This window comes from Nilaparvata lugens, chromosome 1 (assembly GCF_014356525.2).
Source record: "Nilaparvata lugens isolate BPH chromosome 1, ASM1435652v1, whole genome shotgun sequence".
Taxonomy (NCBI): domain Eukaryota; kingdom Metazoa; phylum Arthropoda; class Insecta; order Hemiptera; family Delphacidae; genus Nilaparvata; species Nilaparvata lugens.
The window spans coordinates 47722394-47744817 of NC_052504.1; the positions used below are offsets into that span (position 1 = coordinate 47722394).

The following is a 22424-nucleotide window of genomic DNA, read 5'->3' on the forward strand; positions in this document are numbered from 1 at the left end:
AAATTCAGTTGTGGACAACTAGAGTTTTTAGTCGGAAATTGTTCCCTGAACAAAGTACTCGATGGCTCTTTTATTAGAAGAACCAATTTCATTTGCACAACAGCATACAGGAAATACAGTTAACAATCGTCAATCCATCAATTCAGAATTGATGGAATAATTTGTTTGTAATTGCTGCTTCCGTTCTAACCCCAGGGTGAAACGTCGATACTGGTCAATTATTTACATTCCAATTAAAATACGGCAACTGATCTCTTTTTCAGTTTGTATTATTTCAGCCAATAGTCGTTGGAAAAATCTCCTCAACATTAATAAATAATTAAAGAGACATGAGCGAATAATGTGTTTCATTTACCGTGTTGAAAATCATTGTCATACATTTTTAAGCGTATTCTGAGAGAATTGTCTCCTTGAATTATAAGCTATTATTAGAGATTTATTGATGATGAGTTGGAACGTGCACAGAGAAAATCAATTTTGCTATTGTATCAGAAATGAATAAGCTATAATTTGACATTGGAACATTTGTTTCGAGTAGGCTTTATGCTACATAAAATAATATTGGCTGACAACTGTATAATGATTACTCTGACTATGAGTAATCCATACTCAGTCCTGGGCGTGATATTTTCGAGCTCAAAATTTGAGTGGTTTTATTCTTTATTTTGTGAATTTAAAGTTTGTTCCATGTTTTTACGAAAGTGTTATTATCAATCTATTCAAATTTAAAATTGGTTGTTCCATTCTAATTTATATTTTCAGATTGATGATTTGGTGTAGAAATTGAAATGTTTATGACCGATGCATAATATTTGGACAATTTGAAACTAAAGTAGGAAATTGAAGAAGTTTTGGGCAATAGCCTGTTTTTTCTTCTCGGATCATTGTATTGTATGTGCTAACCTAATAAATGAATAAATAAATAAATAAAATAAATAAATAAATAAATAAATAATAAATAAATAAAAATAAATAAATAATAAATAAATAAATAAATAAATAAATAAATAATAAATAAATAAATAAATAAATAAATAAATAAATAAATAAATAAATAAATAAATAAATAAATAATAAATAAATAATAATAAATAAATAAATAAATAAATAATAAATAATAAATAAATAAAATAAATAAATAAATAAAAATAAATAAATAAATAAATAAATAAATAAATAAATAAATAAATAAATAAATAAATAAAAAATAAATGTGAATGTTTTCACGCCTCTACGTCTACGATCACATTTACAATCCTTTAGAAGTGTTCTTCGCCTGTCCATTGCGGTTAGATTGCACGGAAAAGTTGATAAATTAAGAAAAATCATTACAACCTGAAAAACGAGTAGGAGGAGGTTTATGGTGTTTTTTACTTGTGCAGAAGATGTGACTGAGAGACCGGGTCGCCGTCCTTTACAAAATTATGATCCATTCAAAGTTCAGTTTTTAAAGCGTAGTTGATGACTTTGTTTGTGCAAAGTGAAATAAAATAAAAACCCTTTTTGCTCACTCACTTGAGCTGCTCATCGCTCTTCGCCCTTGGTTAAGGGCCGCACACTTTTTGCACTTTTGAATCCTTTTTACTCTTCCCCCTACCCCTCATCATCAGCAGATACCTCGCCACCATAACCACCCCTCCCCCATCAGCAGACCGTCCAACACCGGAAAAAGATGAAAAGATGAGCAGCGAATGAGATTTAGGTTGAACCATTTTTCCTCGAGCGATGGCAGGTTTTACAGCTCTTTCTCAACTAAGATGAAATTATTATCTGCATTAAATAAACGCTGACAGCGCTAATTACCTAATAAAAATTGTTCATCACGAGTTCAATTTAGAGTTCTTGTGACGTGTTTGCTTCATACTCTTAACATCCAGGATTACCGTGTAAATTTGTCTATTTTCTCTTCTCATCCAATGAAGAGGAATGAAGGTGGAGCATTATAATGAAAACATTTGGAGACCTGAGTGATTCATCTAAGGTCTCCAGATCTAAGGTCTCTAAGGTACTAAGGTCTCTAAGGTACTAAGGTCTCTAAGGTACTAAGGATCATCCAGATGATCTATTGAAAAACTTCTTGAGAAATTACTTCCATATCAATCATTGGAATCAAAAATGTAAGTCTGAATTAGTAAATGAATAACTAATTCTTGGAAACTGAAAGGAAACTCAAATGAGCTAATGGAAAACATTTTAGAAGACACTACTTATCAATCGATATTTGTGAGTTCTAATGTTATTCATTTTTTGCTCAAAAACTATCGAACTGATCTGTGAACTCTAGTGTTCGATTGCAGGTAAGGAGAAGGAGTGCATAGATATTATAATAGTAATTGTAATTGATATGATATAATTGATTTTCTGATTAACTGAACTACATACAGTTTATTATGAGTGGTCTCATGAGCATGGAATCAAACGCTTTTCCCAAGTTTTCAACTATTTTATTGTTCCCTAACAAGCTGATCTGTTTGAAAGAGTCTTTTTATAAGCAGAATGAATGGCAATGTTGAATTTTCTGCAGTAATTTTGCGGCTGCTATAAAAAGGGTGAAAATAAGCACTTGTCAATGTAATAGACAGCCCATCGTCTCATAGCTTTACGCTCTCCTCTCACGCTCTTTCTCAATCTCGCAAACCCCCACCGGGGATTTTTCGCATCTCGCCAGCAGCCAGTCTTTTTAATTGCCGAAGAAAGATTGTCCGCAGCGATGCCTTTGCATTTCTGAGTGTCATTTCATGCAAATCAGCATCACTCGACGGAGTGGAGCAACAGAGAGCGCCTTACTTCTCAACAAAAATATTAGAAAAATAAATCTTACTCCCCGCTCCCCGCTCCTTGCCCCTGACTCGATGAAATTTCAGCGCAATTTGAATTCTGGTCAACACACTCAGAAACTGCCCCCCTCCCTCCCCACCCATCCCACGAAACCCATCAACTTTCCGATCATCAACCCCTCCCTCCCTCATTCCATCCGTCACCTACTTTTTCATTCATATTGTCTCAAAAAAGAGAAAACGAAAAGAGATTAGAAGAAAAGGAGCAGAGTTTGCTCACTCAAAATGAGAGAAGAATATTTAATCAAAATTTTATAAATATTTTAATTGCAATACTCAACGAGCCAGCCGAGCAAAAGTCGCTCTTCTAAAAAGCAATATCTTCTCGAGATATTAGAATGCCAGTTATGAGATGACTCCTCTTTTCCACAATTTCCTTATCAATATATTCCTTATCAATTCTACTTTTCAGCCATGAGATTGAGAACTCAATAATTTCCAAGAATTATTGATTGAAAGACGGCAACATCCAATCCAGTAATAATGTAAGGAAGTTATGCTAAACCAAAATAACGATTTCTTTCACTCCAACATAAAGTATATATAATATTGAAAACCTTAGAAATTCCGTTAAAATTCGAAAATCCGTGATCAAGAACAATAGAAAGAAGAATTTAAATTCTCAGAAAAACTATTATAAAATAAAAAAATATTGATTCTTAAGTAAATCTGAATACACTGTGATTTCATAGTTTGTTAAGAGATTGGAGAAATTGTGATGATGGTGGTGGATATTCATCAATAATTTATCCATAAGAGTAAATCAAACTTCAAATATTTAAATTCTTTCTATTTGAATACACTTCATTTTCATAAATAGAGGTTTACTAGAGTTTCAGTCTGGTAGACATGTACAGTCGACTGGTCTTCAAATAAAGTGTAGAAATTTCTGCTCAGTTTACCTTGAAATAATATCTCTAAAGTACAGAAAGATGAATAATATCTTTAGTCTTACTCGTTTCACAACGTGAAAGAATGTGCACAGACTCAGGAGATTAACGTGAAAACTGATGTGAAGCGTGAATTGAATAAACATTAGAGTCATAGTATCCAGCAAACAGTGTACTTATTTAGATGAAGGTAGCGTTCCTTTTTTCACAGAGTAAGAATATTCAACGGAATGCAAATGAGATTCCTGTAGGTATTTCGCATTTGGATTTCAAAACTGTTGTCAAAAATATTTTTTCTCTGATGCTTCTTCTCAAGAAGGAGTGTCGAGGGAAATATGAATTAGGGTAGCGAAGAGAATAGGAAACTAACAGAAAGAGAAAAGAAATATTGTTTTGTATTTCGTTCTTATTTTCTTTCATCTCTTGTTGGAATGAAAAGTAAGTGTGCCGAGGAAAGTCTTAGCTGCCCGCAATTTGAACACCGTTTTCGTTTGGGAGCAGTGGCTGCGGAGGGGAGTAGAGGAAGAAGGGGAATGAAAGAAGAGCAAGTCAGCCGTCCACAAGAAGAAAAATACTGACCCAGACAGAAAGAATGCGCTAATAAATCCTCTCTTCAAGACATCATACCCCTCTCATTCTTGCCTATACTGCCCGATTTTCGCTCTTTGGAAAGAGTTGTGAGACGTGCTAACAAAACTTTCCTTCTTTCTTAACAGAAAAACTTTCTTTACCCTCCCAATTTCCAAGTTCTTCGATTTTTCTTTGCCGCTGTTTTGCACCGCGAACCAGGGTCAAAGCGAAAGCAGCGGAAAAGAATAACGCAGAGAGAAAAGAGATACTTTTTAAGTAATAATGAAAGTTGAAGAATTTAATTTCTACTTCTCCTGTTATAAGAAGAAAGGGTAGCAATAACAAGTCAAGAAAAAATGATAGGGGCGTGAGGAGAGATTCTGCTCATCCTTATTCATTTCACCCTTTGCTCATTTGGGCACTCTCAACATACTCTTCAATTCATAATTAGAGATTATTAAAATGTTTGGATATTCTTCGCAATTATGTTTCTAATCATTAGAATTCAAAATTTCAATATTATGCATTGGAATTATTAGGAGAAAGATAAGCTTAGGATAAGATAGCTTCTCTGGTCGTGATTATTTTGTATTCCCACCCGTCGATTCAATTGACAGCTTCGCATTTATAAAAAAAACTATATTTCTCTACAGAAATCAGTATAATAGTATAATTATCTATTCATATTATATTCCATTATTTTCAGGAAACGTCTAACAATTTGGTAAATGATAATACATATATTACTCGTGAGATATCATACTGTTCTTGTATTATTTGAAGAAATCTGATTCTTTATTTGACGAATCCAATTGAAGTATTGCGCGTCGATACCTTCAACGAAGGACGATCTCCTTCCTCATGGCATCTTTGAATATTTTCATTATTCATGAATACGTTATCAGTAGGAAGTAATCAGTGAGAAGTTTTTCTTAGCAAGTCCTTTACTTGAGTGCAATCATACAGTGTGCTTCATTACACAATTATTTGTGCGGTTCGAAAATGGCCGTGTAAAACGAAATGGATGTAGGTATACGACATTTACTTGATAGCATTAAAAAGAGCATTAAACATTTTATGGCACCCTCAAAAAACACAGAATAAAACTGTAAAGACTCGCAGGCTTGGTTGGAAATGGGAAGGGGAAGGAGAAGGGAAGGGGTTGTTCATTTTACATAGGCATCATAATTCTAGCTGTAGAAAATGAAGGACAACCGCGGTGTGGTGGCGACTCTTAGAGCACACGTCATTAATTTTGGTCTTGTCCTCTGCTTCCGGAAAACCATCGTTCGGGAGAGTCGAACATAAAAATCTGTTGTAAATATGAAGGAAAGAACAAGTAAATGGAGTGAAAGCAGACCGGTCACCATGAGGATTCAACTCTCGTCACTCCACTAGAGGGGACCAACACCGCCTTTTTCTCCACGATAATGGAGCGGAGGCGATTGTCTCACTTGTAAATATTCAGCGAGCACATTTTTATTCTTCTTCCCTTCACCATTTTTCCACTGTCTATATTAATGTCTACGGGCGCATAAAAGAAGCAGCCCATTTGCGAGAGATTTTTCCACCCTCTTGTGTCAAACCCCCCTCACCATCACCCCCAACACCAATCACTCCTTTTAATGTCTCTTCTTTGTCGATATTCCGATCCTCTTTTTCGCTTTCACTCTTTATTTTCTCAATAAAACGTGACTAGACTTCTCGGCAACCATTGTCATTGGTTCACGTGTTTCTTTCTGCTCTCGAGATCTTTGATATCATTTTCGTCGTCTTCCAATCTCTCACCCCATTTCATCCTTCCGGAATGATTGTTGATTTTTATGTCAGTAGGCGACGTAATGGTTCCGAATCAATGGTTCTGGTTCAGAGATAAGGTTTCACAAAAATTGCTTCCGTGGCACTCTTAAATATCACTTACGAGCTGAGAAGGATTGAATAATGTTTTATGTTTCCCATTTTATCTTTATTTTGATTTCGTATTTTCTTCAAGAGTCTACTTGAAATCATTGGTTCCATGATAAAATATAAATGATTGGTTCCATGATTGGTTCATAATAAAATTCTTCCATGACACAGTAAAAATAACTTTTAAAAAAGCTCTGTTGATGATTATGCAATACTTTTTTTATAAAATTCCAAGGTACTTTATTTTAGTCTCAAAATCTTCCCCCTGAGGACATTGCAGAAAATAAACCCTCATTTTGCTTATACCCTCGTATATCACGTGTTTACGGATCGATAATGTCAGAAATGTTTGAATAGTTTTTTCGGCGGGAGTTTGTCGGATGCAGCACGTGTTTTTGTTTACCGCGCCCCGTTCTTCTTATTTATCATCAATAGTTGATCACAACAAATATTACCCAGACAATTATTGTGCAGGGATGTGACATGTGAGTGCATGTATATGAGTGTGTGAGAGTGTGCGCAAGTGTCACTGGAAACTGCTTAGCAATAAGGTTTGAAGGTGGGGGGTAGGGGGATGATTTGGCTAACTATTGAGCGCGGACTGACCGAATGTAACATACGGGGGGGTGTGGCCGTCATTCCGTTGGTGGAAGAGGGGTGGAAACTGCAATGGCCGCCAAGCCTCGAACCCAGGACCCCAACATTAATTAAACAATCAAATAGTGCGCCACTATTTACTACCGGCAGCAGCGCTTACGACTCCCCCCCCCCTCCAACCCTCTTATCCGGGTTTCGTGTGTTCCATTACGATTGTAGTTCTGTCTGTGTGCTCACGTTTTGGGCACATCAAAAATGTATGGCCACTCCGAATATTTAACAAGCGACAATCGATCGGCCGTGCGTTATTTAATTAAATTCTGGCGAAAAAATTGCGACTAACGTCAACGTCAACAGGCGATGCGGAATTTGTGCACGCCAAAATTCATTATTTCTTGCCTGATAAAAATAGCCTTTCCCCCTCTACACGACACCACACCACTGCACCTGCATAGTTATCGAATCAAATGATTAGCAAATTTTCAAATAATAGGCTCGTCATTGTAATGAACGCCTGCAGCGTGTAATATGATTGGAAAGTAGTTTCATTCCATTAGAAAATAATGGAAACCAAATTTCGATTTGATTCATTATCCAACGTTCGAGCAAGCCTAGAAGTTTCGGTTGAGAATCCAATTATTACAAAAAAACCAAATTCACCATATTTGATAACATCCCACCTTTTGCTTTCGGTTGCATAGTTTTTCAATCACTATTTTATATATGTTTTCGAAATTTTTATGTTTTAAATTTGATTCTGGAAACAAGTGAACTCCTTGGATCTGAAAACTTGAGAAATCAATGAATTAGGAAAAAATGGATTTCAATATTTTTTTTTCACTCATTTCTATGAATTTTAAATTGAATTATAAACACTATTGAACTCATAGGCACTGTTCACAACGAATGCAACACTGTTTCTTGAACAAGTCTAAACATCAATATATTCAAATCAATATTCAAGATAGTTGAATGTGGGACATCGCTCTGTGTATCATCATGAACTCAGTGGAGAGTCTTATTCAAAAGTTCAGCCCACAGATTCAAAGAATTGGGAGATTGTCCAGAGTAACCCACGCACAACCCTACAACAGCTCATGTGGGTCACATTCGAAAGCGAAAGTCTCAGGCAAAACCAAAACTAAGAATATCATGAATATTATTTTCAAATCCAATCTTCCTGTTTCAGGTGATAATAATTGTTGTATGTACTATTACATTTGTAAATTACTATTCAACATTAACAAATTCCATGTTCTAGATAAAAATATGATGATGACCCTAATATTATGATAACACATATTATTTATCATAGTGGTGCATCATGATTATTAGGATTGAATTTAAGATTATTTTAATTAGCAACTTCTTAGATTTTATATTTGTATTATAATTATGTATTTGTGAGTAAACTCGGGATGCAACTTTTTGGCATTCAGTAAATTATTATTGGTTTATTCATTCATTAGTCAGCAATATTCACTTAAGAATTGAAGTATTTTCAAGCAATTGTGTTGATTATTCAAATGAGATGATAGAAACTCATGTCGAAAAAAAATTCGTTGGGATTTCCACAAATTATTTTTCCGCCGCCGCAAAATGCACTAGTTATTGTAAAACAGATCATGATTATTAAAACTCCCTGCAAATAGTAAACAAAATACAGTAAAGTGAGAGTAGGCGTGCTCGCGAATGTGTGCGAAGGTGAGTGTTCACTTTTGGCAAAGGTGACGTCATCGGTCCCTTTGTATTCAATTGCATCCAGTGGATAAGGGTGTGGGAGTGGTGGAGTGCGGGGGTTGCAACCCTGGCCGCCTCCCGTCGGCTGCATAATTACACGTTGCACCACCCCTCGTCCAATCAGAGAGCGCCTTCCCCCACTCTCGTCGTAAATTACGCAATTTTATATAAATTGCAATTTTTGAATGCGGCTGACAATTTTCTCTCCCCCAGCGATCAGAAGCGGCATCGGCTTGCCTCTTCCTGCCAATGCACTTTCCATCCCGCCCCCCACCCAACCTTCCCCTAAATTAGACTGTTGCAATTTTTATCGGATCCAGAATGTGCCGGCAGTCGGTCGGCTCTTGTTCATTAGTAACGGAAACCCGGAGAGTGCAAGGGGGCTCCTGTGCGTGCGAGAGTGCAGCTAGCATAAAATATAGACAGGCGCGCGCGCACATCATAGCAATGGTCTAGGGGGCTAGAGAGAGCTAGGATTGCTCTATGTTCCAACATGGCTACAATGAGACTGCATAGAAAATACAGATGATTGAACCTGCAATTGTTATCAGCTTTCAAAGGGTAGTTCCCCCACTCGATTCTTTCTCAACTATTGTCTCTCCATCTAATTATCTACAATATTGGATTCGTTTCGAGAATAAAAAAATTACTTCTACCATTCACCACTATGGATTATTATTTGTTGTACAGACTGATATGAATGCCTTCACTAAATTTCTATGAGAATATAAATGTACATTATATCCTCTCATTCACATTTTGTCAAGGAAATAGTTCCTTTATTATTATCACTCTACCCAATCATCAATAATAAATTATTCTCAGGACAAAGCTTTATTTGTGGCAAAGCTTCAACTTCCAATCATCCAACCTATTTTGCATGATTGATCATTTTAAAGTGAATGTCGAAGATTCAAATCAAACACTGTAATCTTTTGTCAAGAAAACAAACCCAACATTACACAATCAACTCGAGTTGTCAAAATACTTCAATATCCGAATTATTATTAGATGTCCTCAATACTTGATTATTCATGCTGAAAGATAGCTTCATTAATCTTACTTCCAATCAGAATATTGAATGTGTTTAATGTGATGTCTAGGATCATACAAAACTATCATCCTCAAATTTGAAAGAGCATTTCACAATAAGGTATTAGGAACGGGGCACCGTACCACAATAAGCGCAATGCTAGAGGGAACTTATAGTGACAGTCGAAATAAACGGAGTTGATTTTCATAATTTGCAGTGAACAAGAAGAGTGAAACATGCACCATCGGGGACCAGCCGAATGCACATAGACAGCGTTATCAACTATTAAAATATCCAGCGGTGGGTATGTGACAACAATGCTAGGATAGACGGCAATTTTTTGTCGATTTGGAGCGGAGGTTGAGTGACGTATGAGGTATGAGGCGGTGCGGAGCTCTGGGACCAAACAGCGTATCACCGATTTGCGGACACTTATTTCCCAGGAGATGTCCAACTGCGACTGCAAAATTCCCATCAAGTTTGCAACAACATCAGTCCCTGCTATGGCCGAATTCATAATTTATGCCGATATCTCAATTTCGCTATTAATGGCAACATACTGCAATTACTACACTGGCCCCCTGTCCTTTTTGCATTAGATTAACGAGTAGGTATTGTGATGTTCTCCTCCACCCAGCATGACAGCCAATCAAATTTCTATATTTATAATAGTGACCCGTGACGGTCGAAATATGGATCACCATATCAGTGAACGATAGAGTCAATGATAATAGGCTAATCATGAATTTAAAAGTGACTTACATAATAATTATGAAAATATTGTTATCCAGTTGCACCCTACAATGTTCATTTTACACAATACTATCCAATCACTATGAAAGAAAGAATTATTTATCTTGATTAAATGATGTTTGTTATATTTCATAGTATGTATATTCGCTGTACAAAGTTCATTGTATTGTTTCTTGCCGAATATTTCATGTAGTGCTCATTGGAGGAGCAATGATTCGCGACTATGGGGAATGATTGGGCTATCAAGAGTGTTTGGAGAATAATTGCTGTTATGTATTGTCACGAGTATGATAGTGTTCTTGTTCAAAATGTTTCCTCCACAATGGAGAAATTGGAAAGAACAATATTATCACGGAAGAATTTCTTCTGACAAAAAAAAGTTGTGAGAGGTATTAAATAATAACAAATAATGAATAAAACAATAATGTCTTGATAAAAATATTTTTAAGGTCCGGGTCTGAAGGGCTACGGAGTACGCGTGTTGATTATTATGCAAATGATAGTAATAAACCCATCTTTTTGGTTTTCAGGCCGAAAGAAGAAGAACGTTTCAGGGTTGGAGGAGTTGTGTGCGTTCACGAGTCTAGCGAGCTGTTAACACTTCCTGAAATGTAAATCAAATACAACGTCTTCCGGCCGAGTTTTTCACGAGAAGCATTCTTAGCATTCATTGTATACAAAAAACGCCCGCAGAAGAAACAACGTCTTAATAAAGGGTTAAGAAAATAGAGTTGATGGAGTTTCCCACCCCTAGATCAGAATCTAGATCAGACCCTGGTACGATCTGAGAGAGTTTTTTTTATATATCAATTTTTATTTGGAAAAATCGTGGAATATAATATCTTCTGTTTTAAATGCTTCTTTGGAGAAAATACTCGAACAAAGCCTTCCTAAATCTTGTATCTTCGTGAATTCTAAGAAGATAAACTATTGGAGTGAGCTCACCTCGATGTGAGCAAATTTAACTCTTAGTATTCCATAAAATCACTGATCCAATTATAGAATTAAGTATATTATACTCAATACTTTTGCATTATACTCAATACAGTATGGTATATATTCTACCAACTTGATTGGCATTTTGTGAACAATAACCCACAGCATAATAATTTCAATTGGTTGTTATAGTAGTGACTATTGTAAAAAAGAAATATTGGAGCACAGCATTATGAAGAGTAGATTTCTCCAATTCTAGTAATAACTTTTGCATGAAAACCCAATCTGAACAGTAATATTATCACACACAAAAATGTTTTTGAAGAATTGTTTAATAGCAATTCTCATTCTCCAGTTACAATAATTTTCTATGTGGAATGCAAAATCGTAAATCGTGATAAAAATGGGACTTTATTCAGTAGTTTTTCTTGTGAACTATGACCGGTTAAACATATTACGCCCTGACCTCTGTTCAACAGCCTTGACACTATTTGTAATATTTTCGCTATTATAGTCTGGGTTCAACGATAAAGAATTCTACTGATGAAATTTGAATTAACGAATGGAAACTAATTATTCATTATTTCAATACTTTTCCGAGATCATAATATTTATTGTGCGATATGTCATTCGATAAAAATTTCACTACCAATGGCTAGTCTATAGATATTTTTTGAAAGAAGAATATTTGTTATATCATTAGAGATAATAGAGAACTAGTGTTGGTCAATTCTTTATTTTAGAAAAGATAAAAATGGAAAAATATAATCATGCAACAAGTATTTACCAAAGTAATAAGCAATTTCTGACAATTATCCAGTTCAATCAATTGACCAATTGAAATTTGACAACTTACACAACAGAATTCTGAGTGATTGCAGTACTGATCAAAAAATCAAATCAAATCAAATCAAATTTATTTTCCATTTTCAAGACAAAAATACAATTGAATAATAACATACTATTATGCAATATTGTATACAAAATAATACACTTAATACAATACAGGAAAAAAAACCTGCTAAGGCATAAGCCTGAGCGCAGGTAAGTTGCAAATAAACTTATCTAGTGCATCTTAATAATAGGAATATTTTATTATTTGTAATTATGATAAAGCTCAATGAAGATAATGGAAAAGAATGCTCAAAAAAGAGAAATAATGAGATGGAATGACCAAAAACAGAGAAAAAACAAAAAGGAATGAAATGAAAAAAAACGACGACAATGCATTGATGAAAAAATTATTATTGATTGACAATGGAGAATATGATAATATAATAATTTACTGAGGTTAAAAGTCAACATTATTCAGTAGCCTGCAATGGATTAACAGAATGACGAATTTATTAAAGGCTTTCAATTACAGTAGCAATAATGAAAACTGTGTAATTGACTAGTATTATTTTGAAAACTTTTATGCTTGAATCATTTTGAAAAGTAGGCCTACTGGAGTACAGTTGTGGATGAAATGCAAATGGAACACGATTGAAAAATACATGTTGGATGGGTGTTGAATGAGGGTGCAGAAATTGTTGGGGTGAAAGAAAAAGGTTTCGGAAATAATTCAAAATTTGTTGACAATTGGAAATGGGGAAAAAAATCTTTCCATTGGTTGATTCTTCACGCCCTACCATCTCCCTCGATTCATACTGTTCGGAAAATGCTTATCATTAAAGAAGATTCTCCTAACGGGAATCTTACTCGACCCCTCGGAAAGTCGAGGTAGGAGAAAAATCAGAAAAAGAATTAGATTTTACACTGATGGAATCTTCCCCTCTTATTTTATTCTTTTTAATCGTACGGCCCTCTGGGGTGACAAGGGTGTAATCAAAATTTCCCACTGTCAGAGCTGTTTGCCATTCAGACAATCTGCAATCAATTTCTTGGCTCCAACTGGATGGAAATCGTAGAGATTATTGTCAATGGAAAAACCTGACAAATAGATAAATCAAAACAAATACATTCAAACGAAAGAAATGATAGTAAAAAATTATGACATGCGAGGGCTGTTATGACAATCTTAAGTCTTTCCATTCTAAATTTGGTTTGTTTAGAAGGTAACATCCCATTATGAAACTATAGTTGACTAAACAATAGTTAAAGATTCTCTGGAAACGAAAACGTTTCATCTAATAGTTAATTATGTGATGGAATATTTTCAAAATTCGTTTCGTTCAGGTTTAGACGGTGCCGCACATCAAGTTTTGGGCTCCTAAAACAATAGTTGGGGATTTCTGGAAGCGAAAACCTGTCATTGATAATTTTGTAATATCATGTTACCAACAACATCAACAATTCAAAAACTGGATGTTTGTATTTGTTTGATGGTGCCTATGTACAAAATACAGCCAAACTCAATTCCAAATAATAATTTGGAGCTGACTTGGTCTTCGGATTCTTGTCGGATGAATATTTGTGAGTGGAGCTTCGTCGTCGTACATCAGTAAATACAGTGGCAAACAAAACGTTCACCCAGTTATTCAGCTACACAAATAACACAAACAACTGTTGAATAGTAACTGTGGAACCGAGCAGTCTGTTGTTTCAGAGAACATAGTTCCAGCTCCAGCCCACACCTCTACAGAGCCACTCACTTTTTGAATAGCCCGCAATGTTATTGTTTAATTATATGTCCACCACTGCCAGCTTGACAATAAACACCAGGCTCTGCATTATTTATTGCAATAATTAATAGGAACGAATATTCCCCCAGAGAGATGCAAGCGGTAGTAGTTGTATACCGACTGCGCAAGTGATTATTTAATCAACTAAAAGCAGTTATACGAGAGAGGGTAAACTAATTTATTCCACAAAATTCTCACTATACAACTCAATGTCTTTCCAGCACTCATATTTGACTGATAAAAAGTTTTTTTCATGGAAAATTCTCGTTTGCCTTGTGACAAATATTCGCTGATTATTAATGATTTTGTTAGTGGAAATGAACGAATAAACTTTATTCTTTATTCAATCTCACTAAACACTTGATATTAAAATAATTAGAAGAGGAGAAAATAAGATTTAACTTGTGCTATTTCTCACCCAAATTCAAGCTCTCATGAGTTATATAATGAGTAAAAGATAATATGAGCCCAATACTCCAATATTTATTCTATAATAATTGAAATAATTTGTAAAATATAGAGAATGAATAAGTTAAGCAATGAATTTAAAAAAATGAAATTTACAATAGGCCTAATATAGAACTGGCTACGATTAAATTAATTTGAATCTTCATAGCAACACAGTCTAATCAATAAACGAGTTTAGCATAGAGTTGCCATTCGCTTCGCTCCTTATATAATTATGTTGTTTTTATTCGGTAGCTGGATTGAAATACTTCATAGCGATAGATAAGAGACAAGGGATGATGTTTATAGATAGATCTAGTAATAATTAATACCTATTATAAAAGGCATAAAATGGAATTTTGGCTTCATTTGTAACTTATCACTATGTCCAGTGAGATTTTCAAATCAAGTCATGATAAATGTCCGTGTTGTGGCTCATAATCATAGCACAATATAGGTACGAGTAAAAATAGAAGCATAGCTTAGGCCATAGGGAGGAGTATATAACAGATAAACACACGCAGTCACTCATCTGGAACATACTGAGAATCTATATAGGTATAATATGTTCATTCACATCCATCTGGTGAACAGGGAATACAAATTACTGGACAAGCAACTACAATCCGCTTCTATTCAGTGATCTATAATATAATGACAAATATAGTTCATACATGTATATTCATACCCTGGTATGCATGAGCATTGCATATAACAAATAAAGGACATTATTTATCCCCCGATGTTCCAAATGATGCACAGATGGTTCACTACACAGAGTACTCTAAAACTATGTTTATTGATTTATACAGCAAGTTTATATCGGACTGAGTGGATGTATAGGAGTATATCCACAGAGTGGATGAACGTATAGAATTCGTACATGGTTCGAACACGAGGTACTATAATCTTAGCACAATTTCTGTATGGTATTTGGCATGGATTAATATCCCAGATGAAACTTGATTTGCTTGGGAACGAATGAAACCGTTTTCAAATAATGGCCGCTATTCAAGACTAAACATATAATGTGAACAAGGAAGAAATTTGTTCTTGAACATATGAACCACTTTGATAAGATTCTAAATTTTGCAAATGTAGTATAGTGTTCCTAGTTTCATACGACCCAAAAACAGACCCTAGAGGACCATGACCATTTTTTATTTTATTCTCTCAAGATTTATTCATTTCATTCATTAGGTTCACATTGTAAAAACGAATGAAACCTTATAGAAGTAGGTTTTTACTGTGTATGGAATATTATTCTCAAATTGTGAAGTGCTTTTTCCAGAATAAAAAAATCAATAATGTAAAACTTGGGTATCCAGTATAACAAGAGAAGTGACAATGTAAACTGTCAAGATGATATCAGGATAACAAGTAATATCAGGATAATAAAAACGGTTTGTATCTTTATTTATTGAAAACTGTCGATTCCATCATCAATTCAGTAACAAAACTTATTCTATTGAATAATATAGACACTATTGTACTGATTTGTTATCGAAAGAAATTCGTGAAGTAAATATAACAGAGAATTCTTTGAGGAGCTTAACATCGAAAATAATACAAAAGGGTCGAACTTTTGTATTAACTGTTGAAGAGAATCAGAGGAGGAGGTTGAGGGAGAGGCGTTCCCTCTTTTCTTTGACGGAAGGGAGGAGGAGTTGAACGTTGAGGAGGAAGAGACAGCAGAAAAGAAAAATCGGCAAGGAAATTCGGCGACAAAACGAGAAAATCTGCGTCCGCCTGTTTTTTCTACTGCTCTTTCCGATCGGTTAAGTTCATTATTCACAAACGGCAGCCTCCATTGTTGACTAATAATAAAAGAAGGGCGCGGACAGAAAGAGATTGAGAATTGGTTTAAGAAATTTTCCAACTCGGCTCTCCCCCGCCACAGCTTCTCAAAAATAAAATATAAATCGAGGACAAAGAAAAGGAGGAAATTATGTTCTTCGGTCCGTTGTAGGCTTTGTAACAACGGCGGACGCCTTAAATGGATTAGTGACGAATACAAATCTGAAAGGTCGTCCTCATCAAGCATGCAGTGTCTTTCTTTTGCAGAATGTTGCGATTTGTAATCATTTCCGCATGGTGGGTGATTCACTATCAACAACCAATCTTGTATGTAATGCTCACAACGAATGTGATTTCATACGCAAGCGTTTTCATTCAAGATATTTCTTGATAACAGCCTCAAGGCGAAATACTCAACTACAGTATGTATGTATTTTTGAAATATTTTTATGCTCGAAGGATTGGGAATCATTTTAAATCGACAAATTGTAAATTTTTAGTGCTTTCAGTCAATTAAGTGCCAGTTGCACAAGAGCCGGTTAAATTTTAATCGTGATTGATTTCACGAGAACCAATGAAAGGAGCCTACTTTTTGAAAAAGCCTTCTCTGATTGATTCTCGTGGAATTAATCAGAATTAAAATTTAACCGGCTTTTGTGCAACCGAACCAATATGTTTCTACAATTGGAAATCATTTAATTCTAAAAGACAAACAAAGGAAATATATATTTGAGAAGGGAAACTACATCTCATTCTTATGACTATGTTATTTTCGTAAACGTCTCGCAAGTATCGAATAAATAATATTCAGTCTTGTTGACATGATAAAATAGCTCTTAAGATTAGGAAATATGTAGTCAACAGTTGGTTCAGAGTAGCAAGATGATGATATAGTGGACAAAATGATGATGAGACAAGGGAATTTGAAAAGCGGTCCTGAAAAAAAACATGAAACCGAATGTAGCTTAATATGACGTGAAAATAAGTGTGATTAAAACTGTCCGAAAACTATCCTGTGGATCACTTCACAACTCAATTGATTGTAAAACATATTTTGAATTTAGAGAAATAGTTATCATCCCCGTAGCCTAATATCGATCAACATTTTTGTTTAAGTGAATACGAAAGTGTTTTCCATAGCCTCATATGATGAGTTAATGAATATTAAGCATATGAATTATATCAATTTTAAGTAAATGAATATAATTGATCACCTTGATCCAAAATGACCTAATATAGCAGCAGTTAATTGAGGAGAATAACAGATTAAAAGCAAGAGGCCCATGATGTAAAAATTAAGAACTTAAGAGTTTCAAACCTCTGCTGTGAAAGTTTTCGTTGAAAGAACAAGGGATTTTTTAATTATCCCATAATAACTCCCGCTTTTTTCTTAGCTAACTTTTGAACCGGGTGGTCATCGCGTGGATGGTGGAGGGAAGAGGAGTTGGTCAGAAGGGTGGAAAGAATGCGGCGGTGCGCCCTTGAAAGGAAACACAAGAAGACGTCATCGGTGCTCTCGACTCCCGTTTTTTAATTTAAAAGATGTAGTCATTTGGAAAATTGCCGGACAGGCTAATATACTGAGCGGACCGCGTGTGCAAGTGCTTCCCCAACCCACCTTCCTCGCCACCCTTCCCGTAGAGGGCTGTTTGCCTTTTTTCACCCACTTTTGCATTTCTTTTTTCTTTTTTTTCCTTTTTTTGTTAATCCGGATCATCGCAGTCTATGTGCTTGTCGGCTACGCGGCACTGATAAAGATTTAAAAAGCTTCTCTTCCTCATCCTCGCCATTATCATCATTACCATCATCATTACTTGCCCTCCGACAATTTTAATTACTAAAACGGCATAAAATCTGCTGACTCTACAAAAAAGAACCCGGAAAGCTCCTTGATAACCGGTCAACATAGAACTGACCCTGCTGACCCAACTTCTCTCGACTCTTTTTATTGCTCAAGAAGGGCTCTGGCTGCTGCTCTTTTTTGTTCGGCCTCAAAAGAGAAGCATCACTGATCCACCAAAGGCAGTTCATTACATTTCCGCCTAATTTAACAAGAAAAAACACTTCTGAAGCCGCTCTATGGAATTGGCTTTTGAATAAGTAATGCGCTTTCTTTTCGCAATCTGCAAATTATCCTTTCTGTCTACTATTATATTATCAATATTCAAAAGGAGACGACCTCTGCTTCGATTCAGCCGATAAAGAAGGAGAGATTCTCGCAATTGACTCACGCGCATGCTTGAAAATTATTCGGGACTTCTTTCAAGAATGATGAAAAATATGAACATTGAACACTTGAGAAACAGAGATGCTTCCGAGCAGTATTCATGAACTAAATATATTCACAAAAATATATAAAATGTTCCTCTTCGATATCCGTTTTAGAAGAAATTAAATTCAAATTTAACTACTTGATCCTCAATCTTTCCTGTTTTATTCATTCATGCATTAATACATCAATAGATACAAAATCATCCTCAACTATGAATGATTGGGAAAGGAACAACAGGCTTATAACCCAAAACTGTGCCTTTCCCAAATTTGGATATAAATCATCCAAAAATAGGTTATGGCTACGTTTATTTTATTTGTAATGAAAATTTATGAAAAGAGCTTTTTCTGGTCAAAAGTTGAATATAGTTGGATATCATATCTACTGATAAGAAAATAAAGCAAAGATTCTGAGTGCTATCGGAAGGATTTAACCTTGTGGAAAATTCCATTTTAATCAACATTCAATTTGTTGAAATTCAGTTGTTCACTCATATTTTCAAATATTTTTTTGAATTGCAAATCAGCTCTATCAATGTTCCAATGTTTGTGGAAAATTCATGAATTTACAACAAAGTTTTGAGAAATTCCCAAATGATAACGTCATTTTAATTATTTTTTATGGGAAATAAACAATAATAATGAGTAAGTTATTGTAACTCCAATTGATTTATTCAACAGAGAATCATATTTTTCGAAATCAGTGGAATTTGTTAAAAAATTGCTGATGAGTACTGTTGAGAAATTATCACCAAATTTAAATGCTGAACGATATTACAGTACAAGTTGGTGAAGGTCATGTATAACTTTGTAACTGAAATGATAGTTTATTTATAGTCTCATGCTGTGAGCACTCATTGTTGGACTGGGTAATGGTATCTCATCCGAAAGACAAAAATTGCCACATCAAGTGAGATAAAAACTATCAAGTAATTTTTCTCAGTCCTCTTAGTGACATTGAGAAGCCTTGAGTTGAAATTTTCAAACAAATGCAGTATAGGAAAATAATAGCGTTCCCATAAACAGACTGTAGATAAGTGAAGTGGAGTGGAGTAGAGTATTGAGTAGGTCATGATATTGCATTTTTGTTTAGATAAAACTTTTGAATGGAATGAATAAGCTACTTACAGCTTATCTGTGTATTTAACTACTCCAAACCATCCAAACAGTGCGGATAAATAGGCAGGCCCTGCTTATTCAATATTGAACGAATATCATATTTTTGCTTCAACTAGAATTGAATGGAAAAAGCTCAAATCCTAGCAAAAACGTTCAATATTTGTGGAGAAAGACATTCTATTGTATGATATACTTGAAATTTCCATCTTATAGCCTTATCACCTGGCGAATTTTAAAAGTTACCAGGGATATGTCTTATAGTCTTCTCCACCCTCAAAATTATTGAATTGGGAAATAGGCTGCTTTGAATCGATTCCATTCCATTTACACTTTAAAAGTCTAGTGATCCTGACCCCTATTGACTTGAAGCATTATCCAATGGAATTTTCCTATTCAATGTATGATTATTTTCATTTGTTATTGTATATCGATCATTTTTCATAATTCCAAGTAACATAAGAGTCATCAATCCAAAAAATACATCAGTTATTAATGAAAAATCATAGGAAAAATACGAGTTCCACGTACGTCATAAAGCTGTTCAAATTATTTCATTATGATGTACTCCACTCCTTCTTGGATGATGAGGACTAATGATGTAATTTACGTGTGAAGTTATCCATACCCACGCTGATTCAATGAACTTTGCTTCTAAAAGAATAGGGAAAACGATAAACAAGTCAGTTCATGATATCATGCTAGAGTACTTGAAGTTTTTGCTCTGTGAAGCTACTTATGTGAATTTTATAAATGTAAAGTCTTTGAGATTTGATAAGTATATATAATTGCAAAATGATTAGCTTTAATTTATGAGAGATTTCCAGATCACGTATACTATAATGTTAACTCACTCCCCATTCAATCAATTCCTTGTTCAAACTTAATTAGTGAGATGATCTATAGATAAAACTGTCTTTGAATAAAAGTATGAAAAGTATAGTGTTATTGAATTCAAAAAGATAGTAGAATATGTGTCTTATCTTGAGAGCACAAATATAAAAGTGTGTATTATACCAAGCGTTACCGATAAAACCCTACAACTATGCAGCTTATCTTCGAAGCCGGCCAATATTTTTTATCATTATGCAGAATAAGGAATTTGCAACGATTGAAAAATGGTCTACACCGAACATGTCTTCTATGTTGGTGAGGTAGGATGGAGTTCATTGCACTCTTATTACAGACGAGATAGGATACAAAACACACGCATTACATGCATACAGTATAGACCTAGTCTTGTAGGAGTGGAGAGGGCCGACTTGAAACAGGTTAGGGGGATGCAGAATATGTAGAGGAAAACAAGAAAAGAAGATTTAGAAGAAGAGGAAGAGGGAAGGAAGAATGAGGAAAAAGAAGGCGCAGGACTATGAGAGGAGAAAAAAGTGCAGCATATTTATCTGGGTACTGGATGCATTTTTAGAGCCGTCGCACACATATGCACAAATGGGTGAGATGTGTGAGTGCGTGCATTCATGCATGGGAATCGAACCCATACTGAGTGCAGTGTTATGTTCCCGGGGGCGCGGCGACCAGAAGATTGTACCTATTCCAGTGCACCCACCCCCTCTCACTTACTCATTCTCTCTCTCTCACACACACACTCTCTCTCTCGCTCTCTCTCTCTCTCTCTGTCGTAGCGTCATCAAATATTCAAAATTGCAGCCATGTATTTTTAAAGCAGACCGATTGCTGTCAACCCCTGTCGGCCCGTCGCTGCTCTCGAAACGTTCGTTGGCCATAAATCATGGACGTGCCAAATTTGTACCATTTCCCCAACCTTCCCCCCAACCTATTCCCCCTCCCAATTACTTGTAACACAGCGGTGAAATGTTGATACGACACAACTTTCGTTTTTGACATGATTACTGTCGATGCACACAATTCCCCGACTATGCCTAGCTAGCCTAGACGCAGCATGGTGTCTGCTTCTGCACAGTTTAATGCTGCGACACACTAATCAGTAGCGACTTAGCGACGTTGTAAATCGGTTACATTACAGTGTTAAACTTAGATGTGATTGAGAGGCTTGGCAAACATTTTTGATAGACTTTTTCCTTTTATGAGAGGATTGAATGATTTATGGGTGATGTATCATCGTACATTTATATACTGTACAGCAGGTCTAGAGTCTTGCCACTATTAAGTAATGATGCTTTGGTAGAGTTTTCTACTTGAGTTTATTTCCAATGTTCTTACAATCTAGATTCATATGTTTGCTTTTAAAGTACACCAAATACTAAATGGAATCGTCTGTAGGTAGGTAGTAGCAATGAGTTTGCAAGTAGTAGCAAGTAGTTTGACAAGCTGGCTTCTTTCCATGTCTGAAGAAGATCGTATTCATTTTGTTAAATATTGCTGAACCCGATATCAATCTCCATACTTTTCCAAAATACTCTTCCTGTTTTAATGCTTTAACAATCATTGCTACATGATGTGCATCATACTCATTTCTCCTTCAGAAATTCAAGACCTTCAGTGAAACTTAAACAGCCTTCACACTACTATAATTTATACTCTATTACAAGATACACCTACTCCTTCACCACTTGATTACAATATATTCTCAGGGAATGGTGTTCAAAGTCTAATTCCTTCAGATACACTCAATCTTTTGCTTGTTAACGTCATGAAATCTCTTCGAACTGATGTTATATACCGAATGTCTCCAAATGAATCTCTTGACGTTGATCAATCTACTTCTGGGCTTGAAAATACGAGCCAGTCATTCGCCAATGAATTTTATGAAGGACAGAAAAATTTTATGAATGTACCGAATGAATCTCTTGAAGTAAATCGATTTACTTCTGAGCTTGGAAATATGAGCCAGTCATTTGCCGTTGAATTTTATGAAGTACGAGTAAGAAAATTGAAAGTGAATATTCTGAGAGAACATTTTATGGTT

General features: G+C 35.2%; 1 protein-coding gene across 1 annotated transcript in view; it reads right to left on the reverse strand.

Annotated features, from left to right (window-relative positions):
* The window catches only part of LOC111043827, a 152976-nt gene that overhangs the window by 60119 nt on the left and 70433 nt on the right, over nt 1–22424 (reverse strand). The window lies entirely within an intron of this gene.